Source organism: Gavialis gangeticus, unplaced genomic scaffold (assembly GCF_001723915.1).
Source record: "Gavialis gangeticus isolate Ggan-Ray unplaced genomic scaffold, GavGan_comp1, whole genome shotgun sequence".
In the NCBI taxonomy this organism is placed as follows: domain Eukaryota; kingdom Metazoa; phylum Chordata; order Crocodylia; family Gavialidae; genus Gavialis; species Gavialis gangeticus.
In genome coordinates this window covers 193475683-193485203 of record NW_017728992.1, presented here as the reverse complement: position 1 = coordinate 193485203, position 9521 = coordinate 193475683, and the positions used below count along the sequence as shown (strand labels likewise).

General features: G+C 46.5%; 1 long non-coding RNA gene across 2 annotated transcripts in view; it reads left to right on the top strand.

Moving 5' to 3' along the window:
- The window catches only part of LOC109305211, a 30497-nt gene that overhangs the window by 13954 nt on the left and 7022 nt on the right, over positions 1-9521 (top strand). Inside the window, exons 1-3 of one of the 2 annotated variants that reach the window (XR_002099595.1) lie at positions 1837-1894; positions 2083-2256; positions 5886-5940. This is a non-coding gene — a long non-coding RNA (uncharacterized LOC109305211). Of the gene's footprint in view, positions 1-1836; positions 1895-2082; positions 2257-5885; positions 5941-9521 lie in introns of those variants that run through there. The other variant, XR_002099594.1, reaches the window with a different exon arrangement.

Sequence of the window (9521 nt, the reverse complement as noted above, 5' to 3'; positions counted from 1 at the left end):
ATATATATATACACACACACACACACACACACATATGTATGTATGTATGTATGTAAATCTTTATATAGATAGATAGATATAAGTAAATCTTATATAAGATTTACTTATATATAAATATAAGTAAATCTTTGCTGTCTGTATTCTCACTGTGAAAGGCCTGTTTAGTGTTGAGTCTGAAAGTCACTCACCTTTACATAAAGCACTGCCTCTGACACCTCTTCCTATCAGCAAGCTTGCCCCAAATAGTTGCAGCCAGCCACCTGGTGACGCTGTTAGAATATGGGCATCCTCCCACTCCATGCCTTTGACAGCATGGTCCTGGCAAGGTATCTTTGTCCAGACCGTCTGTCTTGGGACACCCATCCTGCAACGAAAGGATGGAAGGCATCAACACAGCTTACACAGACATGTGAGCAGCATCCAGACGGGGAGACCTTTTGGGCACTCTTCTCTATTTCATCACCAGCCTCATTAGCAATCTATTTTTCACCCACCTGAAAATTAGTCATTAGTATGCAAGCCTAGAAGCACGTAGGCTGAAATAAAGTAGAGCACCCATGAATATGGAGGAACAGATGCTTCAGGGAATTACCATGCGAATCTTCAGCATGCACAAAACCACCAAACTGTTGCTTGAGATGATTATGCCATTTTGTGGAAACAAAACCTGAAGTTAATAGGGCAGAATAGCAGTATTCAAATCCCTCAGAAACGCAGGCTATTGGGGATGACAATGGCTAGGAGCTTGAGCCTCTTTGCAATGTAAATACTTGCTGGGAGGGAGATGCAAAACGGGGTTCCAGGTCCCTTATTTTTCATTCAAAATCCGAGATAGGATCATGGCAGTCCAAGGGTAGCAATTAGCATTCCTTTAAACTGGAACCCAGGGGTAGGTGGAGTAATGTTTAATCTGAAATGTATGCCATGCCAGTGGCTGTTTGCACTAGCTATCATCTGGAAACTAGCTCTTGCCTAGGGCAGACTTTCTCACAGGATATTTCTTGGCAGTAAATTTAAATTAAAGCTGGTTTCCATCTCCCCATGCAGGGTTTCACCAAACAAACTCAAATGCCAGATGAGATTGAAATAACTCCTCCCCACTCTAGTGTACAGCTTTGTCTTCCACTAAGACAACTGGCAATGTCCCAGCCCTGCAATGAATACCCCTGTCCCAGCTGGGTGACTGCGCATTCAGTGCAAGACACAGTAGGGACCATCCCTGCTGCCACTGAGGGACCTGCCCAACAGATCTGATACAGTTTAGAGAGTATGGGTCTGTGGAAGATGAACAGGACTCTGCAGACCTACAATTTGCAATCCTGACCCTGCTGCAGCCAGTGATAAAACTCCCATTGACTTAAATAGGACCACGATTTCACCCATAGAAGTTAATAAATCTTCCTATAGAAGTCTTACTTGTCATTGTGCAATGGAAGTGTGTGCTGAGGAAGTCGCTTCTGTTAGGGGATTTTGAAATCCTAGAGGAAGGATATCATTTTCTGTTGGATCCTACGGGACTATGCAATCTTCTTTACAAAGCATGTCCTTCAGGCTCTCACTCCTGGCTCTCCTACCATAGGAGCTGTGCCTTGCAACCGCCGCTTTCACCATCGGATGGGGGGACTGGTATCAGGTGGTTCCTGGTCTGATGGGTTCAGGCCAGATTCCTGACACATGTTGTGGGATGATTGCAAACCGAGTCTTGGATTCACCCCTTGAACTCTAGCTAGATAGAACAAACATTCACAGAGTCCCACCCTGCTTAGGCATGCAAAAGATTTCAGGGAAATCTGATTTGATAACATGCTAAACACTTCTTTCCCATGGCTCACCTGCCACATCTTGCTCTTCCATGGTTTTCAGGAGACGGTTGGCTGATAAGTCCGGTGCCAAGGTATCCATCTTCCGGTGGCATCCAAGGCTGGCATCTCGTTAAGCGTGGGGTGTGTCAGCATTAATAATCTAATCCCATCTACAGACCAGTGCAATGCACTGATGGCAATCTGCCTAAATGCATACTGATATGGTTTTGAGCATCCTAATGACAGGACACCTCCATAATTGAAAATAATCTCTTTGCAGCCTGTCGGAAAACAAGTTGCCAGTGGTTTTCTGGGATGGCATGAGGAAAAGGGAGCTTGTGTGTGTGCTTGGCTTACCAGGAGAAAGCGGTATCCATTATGTGGCAGAGCAAGGCCGTGTGCTTCGCTGGATGAACCATGAGCCTTGGAAAGTCCATCGGATGCAGCCCCAGAGGTACGCCAAGAACATTTAGGCAGGACAGCTCGTGCTGTTCCTCTGTTTATGCCCCGTGCATCGGGCACCACAGGTGCTATGTTCAAGAAGGAACATCTTATCCATGCAGGAGTTACCACGGATGATCACTGTGTGGCAGCCAGAGCTGCCAGGGGTTGGTGGGACCATTGCCCCCTACTCCTGACTACCCTGTCAGCTACTCTCATGCACATAACTGCAACAACTTAGCATCCTCTGTTTGCCCATGCAGTGCCTACCACGCAGTTACATTTCCAGCCTGTCTCTGGGCAAAATGCTGGAAAAGGCCAATTCATCAAGACCACAACTAGGCCCAGGAAAGGGCTGGCTTCAAGGAATTTTTTTTTTTAATGTTTTGAAAAAGAAAAGAAAAAATTCTGAAACTCAATGAAGCACTTCAGCATCTCCTAAATGAAACAGCCTGTTTCTCCAGCTTGGAACAACTTTCCAGTTAGACGGTGAAGCCAATGACAGCAAAAAAAAAAAAAAGTAGCGGTCAAAGTAAAATAATTCTGAATTCATGCAGTGTTTCAATAGAGCCAACGAGGATGTTGTTGTTAGTGGAAATTGTGACTTGCCCTCCTGATTCAGGGCATCTTGAACAGTTTCACATGGTGGGAAAACCATTGCCTCCCCTATTCTAGGTGCTGCGCAGCGTAGTCCAACATCTCTGCTCCCACAGGAGAGCTTCTGGGGGCCTGGGGTTGCTTTTTGCTGTGTATGAGCTGAAAGCAGCTCCCGCCACCAAGGGGCTCAGGGGTTGCAGGACTCTACGGGGCTTCTGGACTCCTCTTGCTGTCTCAGCTTCTCTTCCTAAGGACCGGGGAAGGCAGGACCCTGAGCAAGGCCCTGCATGACCAGCCCTGGCCGGGAGGACAGGCTTTCTGGGCATAGGGGAGGACATTTTTCTGGAGCAAACAGGAAGGGGAGATCTGATGGAGGAGTGGAGGAAGACTTTGAATGCAGTGGGCCTTTGCTGGCCTTTCTGGACAGCAAGGCGTGGGCTGGAGGGAATTTAAGTGAGAGCTCCAAATCTGGCAGGTGCAGACAGGCAGGGGTGAGAGAGGGGCCCGGGGAATAGGAGTAAGATGAGTGGGTCACAGCGAGCAGGTGGAGGAAGCCCGGAAAAGAGCTGTGTGGGAAGGAACGAGAACTCGCAAATGGGAAAATATCAAACCGAATCACTATGGGGTCCATATTCCCTCCCTCCCCTCCCTCCGCGGCAACCCAGGAGCCCTAGTCAGCGTTCAGAAAGGGTGTGGGGTGGCTGAAGGGGGGGAAAGATTGCACCCATCTTTTCCACTCCCCTCTCCACCAACCTCTGTCACGCTCCCCTGCCTCAGCGTTGATAGTCGTTCAGGTCGAACCTACCAGATGGAGGAGGGATGGGAGGAGAAGGGAACCGGGGGAGTACAGCCCTGACACCTGCTGCTTCCCACAGATTTTTGGCACCCGCTATCACTCACTGCAGGGCTCTAAAACAAGCAGGAAAACAGCACGTCCAAGTCTTCAAATAGATTAATCTTGCATCTGTGTTTTCAGGATGAAGCCACAGGTCCCACCCCACGTGGGTGATTTTTTATTTTTGTTGAGTATTTTTTGGCAACCAGTAAAGCGCGCCTGAAAAACCAAAATGTTAAGGGTCACTTATCCACCAAGAGGCACGAAGGGACGGGACTCATGAAGCGATTACTTTTTGTTGGCCTTCTTCAGGCCAGTTCTCTGGGACCCAGGAATCCTTTGGCTCCCCGTGTCTTGCATTTCTGATCACCAGTGACAATAAAGTGAGCCGTATCCTCCTCGTAGTGAGGAATATGAAACCTGAGAGACAGCAGCAGCTGTGACATTGCCATCCTCCCGTTATTTTTTTTTAATACAGTACAATTAAACAATCAGTCCAGTAAGTAAATCTTGTGACTTGCCTCCACCCACTCACACTTACCAGATCTAACAAAGGATATAATAATGTTCATTGTACTATGACAAAAATAACATGGGGGGGGGGAGAAGCAATCTTTTCCTTTTGCTGAATCAGCGTAAGGCAGATTTTCGTAGATAAGGGCAAATCCTGTTACAGGACTCTTCAGATGTTGACAATGCCACTGCAGATCTCCAGAAAGGCTTGCATGTGCGTCTTTTCCTACCAGTTCTACTGGAAAATGTCCTAGCGTCGGGGTGGCAGATGAAGCACCTGTCTGTGCTGAAAAAAATGAGTGGTAGCAAAATGTTCGTGGTAATGTTTCCTCTAGGCAGGTAGTGGCTGCTTTGTCTGAGCCAACAAAACTCTAGATCCAGTGTGGACTCAGTATACGATGCTATGAATCACTTTGGGCATATGAGGCAATGTGGTCTGCTGGTTAGAGCATGGGCTGTTGAGTCACAGCTGGGGTTGCTAAGAAGGCGAGGTCAACAATGAGTGGGCTGGTAGTTGGAAATTAGATTCGACTCATAGAGGAGCTACTATATCATAGAAGAAGTGAATTTTAGAGGAGGGGAAAATATGTGGGTCAGTGGTTAGGACATTGGACCTGGGGGACCAGGCAGATGAGACAATAGCCACCTCCATCCCAAACACAAACACATGTCCCATCCCAAACAAACACAACGGTAAAGGGGTTTCACTGTTGTTTTTTGAAGGCTTCTGAGTCTGTGAAAAAGGGCCAGAGACACTAAGAGAAGAGAAGCAGGAGAGGGAAACCAAGGCAATAGTTATAAAACGCCCTGGCAAGTGTGAAGGGGCTTGGAGGTATGAGCAAAGATGCTTTCTTCCTCTTTGATCCCTGCTCTGTTCAAGGAAAGAGACTTTTGCCCATTCTTTAGAAACACGATTGCATCAGAGAAATGCCTGACTCTATAAGCAGTTGCTCCTAAACAAATGACCCTCAGACTCCTGTATTTGGCTAGCCACTGGAGTAAAAAAGGAATATCAATACTAAGAATGACTTGAATGAATGGAGAGTCGAGACCTAAATGTTCGGAGGTGACAGCTTGTTCAATCCAGAAGGGCACCGCAGATTAAGGCCCTTGCTGGGAGAAGAAGAAAATAAATACGGGTCAGGAGTGAGATCAAGATTCCTATATATAGGGGAAGGATTCTCATGCCTTCCTACTTCTGTGTATTTATGGTTGCCTAATGCTGACTATGGTACCCAGATCTATTTTGTACAAGTTTGCACACTTTGGGTGAGAAATACAGAATTCAAACTTGTTGCATAGATTCTAGTAAGCAGAAAGACTGGAGTAAATCAGAAGCACCTTATTCCAAAATGCTGCAAAAACTCTTGTAACGAGTACAAAGTGACTTGACATGCTTTTACTGCCAGCAGTTCCTAGTGACAGCATTTGTTTAGGCAAGCCTTTCCTATGTCTTATTTTGATGGGAGTGGGTTGAATGCTGTGCGTCAGATCAGTCATGCTGGTGTTCATTCATAGGAGTGTATGTAAAGCCCAGGACACAATGACTCGTGGCCATTCAGCACCCAGAAGTATTTTTCAGTGTGGTACAGGATGGGGCATTGCCTGAATCCCAGCTCCGCCATCTCACAATCCTCCTTTTTGTTCTTTGCCTCTTTGTTGCATTTACTGCTGCTGCTGTACTTGGCACACTACAGAGGTGGCTGTGTTTCTGCACTGTATGAGGTGATTCCAGAGTATGAGCAATATTTGGTAAGGTTTTAACTATCATGTCTCATTATTATTAGAAATGTTAGTTTTCATTAAAGGCAGATCAAGGCAAACATTTGCAAAGAATGAAAAAATAGGAGGGTAGATATATACAAATATATACTGTTTCCTTCTCCTCGGTAGTGACCATCTGCCTCTATTTAGTTCTTGCTCTTTTCCTCATTTAAATTAGAGCCCATTTGTTTGATTTTGAATAGCCACAAACCTCTGCTCAGCGGAGGGGAAAACATACAGGACTTAAACTCCATGAGATGGTGTTTGCTCAGCTTTTGCCAAACACGAAGATTTTCCAGGAGTTAGGGAATATCTTGCGGTGCTCAATATATAGAGTCCCTCCCCAAGTTTATTCATCTATTGCAAGCGATAATGAGAATTTAATCAATAACTGACTTCCAGTTGGCTATCACCAGATATCCTGGGCTAGCACTGATCTTTGTCCAGGCACATGACTGGTGTGCCTTAGAAGGACGTGAATTGAAGTGGATCAAAGTGGAATATTTAACTCAGGCTGCCTAACAATAGCACCAGCAATAATTTGGCTTGCAGTGAATAGCAAAGTGCAAGCATAGCTGAGAAGATATGCAAGTAGATCTACAGCAGACTGAGCCACTCCCTGCTTTTAAGAAGTTCTGATCTGTTTTTAGCTGTATTTCTTTCACTGGTTTGGGACTGCTTTCAGAAGCAAAGCCTATGTCCTAGCAAGCATGGGCTTAATTTTGGGTCAGCATTTCCCCCACCTTTATGGAAGAGATTACTATAAATGTGGCTACTTGGGAAACAGAAGGAGCAGAAGGAGAGTATCATAGGAGGGAGCCATAGCTTGTTCCCTTTCACGCCTACATAAACTTACCCTTTTGTGAGTTGCTGCATTAACTCTTGGGCAGAGGGTAGGGCAGCACCTTATAGGTCCAGGACAAAACCCCACATCTAAAGCGCCCCAAGCCCTAAGGTAGGGGTGTCACACATACAACCTGCAAGCCACATTTGGCCCATGGGGCTGTTCCGGACATTGAAAGGTGTGGCCCGCTGCAGAATTTGGGGTCCTTGGACCACATTGGACATGGCCATTGTTGGCAGCCCCCCAGACCCACGCAACTTCCCACACACAGCTCTGTGCCACCTCATGCCTCTGTGTGGGAAGGAAGGAGAACTTGCAAATGGGAAAAGATCATACCAAATCACTATGGGGCCCATATTCCCTCTGCTGCCTGAATCTGTCCCTGTTTGCCACCCAAAAGTGACTCTGCAGTGCCATCTGGCCTGGATCTATTGCAGTCATTGCTGGTCCAGCAGGTCCGGCCTGGGAGGAGCCCCTGGGATCCGGATCAAGGGTGAGTTTGACACCTCTATCCAGGGGAGTTTGTAACAACAGCTCGATATTGCCAGTTGAGGTATTTCCCCCCCATTTCATTCCAGTCAACTGGCCATCCTAGGAGGATGTCTGCACAGGCATTGGCAGGGACTCATAGGATGTAACAAAGAGTGGACCCAATAACATCGTCTGACAGGTTTTTTTAAACGGTATTGTCTTGTGCTGTTGCATGCCACCTACACGTGTGACTGCAAATGGATGCCTGCATGGCCTTCGTCCAGGTCTCATGTTTGTGTACAGTGCTAAATTAGGCTCTCTGGCTCAGTTCCCTTCCATTCGCGCGTTTTGCATGGTACACTGACTCCCTTTGTACTAGTCTTCTCCCCCGTCGCTGCACTCCAGGTAGTGATTCAGACTGTTTGCACTTGGCATTCTGGGCGGTGGGCTCGACTCAGCTCAGTGGACAGAGTCCTACACAGGGACTTTGACACTGACCTTGAGCAAATGACTTTATCTTGAGCCTCTCTTCTCCCTTCCTTGGCCTCATCTTTGAAATATGAGCATCCAGCTGCGAAGACTTTGTCTCTGTTTGTGCCATATCTAACATAACCAGGCCCTTATCTCGGGTGCGGCTTCTTGGCACTGCCATAATAAACATAACCACTCCCCACTAAAGGGAAGGTTTGACTGGATGGCCTCATAAACACTAGAGATGGAGAAGACGTTATATGACGGACCTTTCCCCACAACAACAAATACACCTATCCAAATACAGACGATTTGATTTCTTCATCTTCCCCTGAAAGCACCTGGCGTAAGAGTACTTGAGGGATTGGTTCTGTATGTTCCACTGATTCACCCTTTCTTAGCGACACAATGTTCCCCAAACTTGAGGAAGCCCATGTCAATGATTGGAGCAGGGGATGGTATTTCCTCCCCATCACACTTGAAATGGGGGAATAGCCTTCTTTGTTTTGCAAGTTTGGTGTATAAGCTGAGCCATAAAGGAAAGGCTTAAGAATAATTTGGGTGACTGGCTTAAGTGGCTCAGCTGGGGAGAGAGCCCACTAGCCTGTATCCTATAAATGAGCTTAAGTGTTCCTTACAACTACTGTAAATGAACTCTGCCCAGCCTGTAATACATATGATTAAAAGCAGTGGGCTGAGTCTTGCTCACCACGCTAGAATACCTTTACCTTCAAGGCAATCACTCAGGTGATTAAGATGTCCTCGCCAGGCGTTAGGGGTCAATACCCACTCTCTTTCCAAAGTCTTGATACACTTGCTTTTTTCTCCTCCGCTTCAGACCAAATAATTGCTGCTTCACTTGCTACCTTGAGATCATATGCGGTAAATCCGCATGATGATCCTGGAGATTATGGAGCATTAGCAGGGTATATTTGCGCTCCATTACCTTGTTTACACTGGGGGCACATGGCACATTTACAGTCGGCGAACACCAAGTCCACCTGAGCTGGGATTCACCGTGTGGGGGAAGCAGGACGGCACACCTTCTGGGAGCACTTGCCAGGCAGCTCTGACAGTCTCCCCACAGATAAGCACAGGAATGCACTTCAGGAATGTAAACAGTCCCAAAAGGTGCTGTGATCCCATTTTTTAGCAGACAGAAAGCTTTGCACATATAAAAGAAGGGGGGAAAAAGTGCATGCCTCTAAGTAGCAACAATACCCCTGCCAAAAAAACCCAGCAACTTCATACTGCTTTGGGGTGGAGTGGAGGGTCATTCACTGGTCAAGTAAGGAGGCTCTCATTCATAATATAGGATTAGAAGCTGACCTGGGTTTAATTACAGTGCATGAAAATAGTATCTACAGTGTATTCAAAGGGGTGAATTTGATTAAATAAATCTTTCAAGAACTGAGAACAATCTGATCTCAATCAAAAATAAAGGAGTAGGCATTTGCTGGAGTTCTGGGTCATCTTAATCTGCCTGCCCCGCACCAATTCCTGTTATTTGTATGCAGTACACCGCCTCTCCATGAAAGCTCTGAAAGGTCCCCATCATTTCCTATCTCACACACTGCCCTTGCCTCCTTTCGGGTGACTGCAGTCTTACCAACTTCCTTACATGCAGTCAAAACAGAGCTGCAAAGACAGTGGCATAGCATGACGTGCCCCTTGTTTTAAGGGGCTAGATCCAAGAAAGGACTTAAGATGGCTTTAGGTGCCTAAGTATAAAACTGCCATCTCCATCCCCACTAAACTAACTCAGCCTCTGCTGTCTGGACGT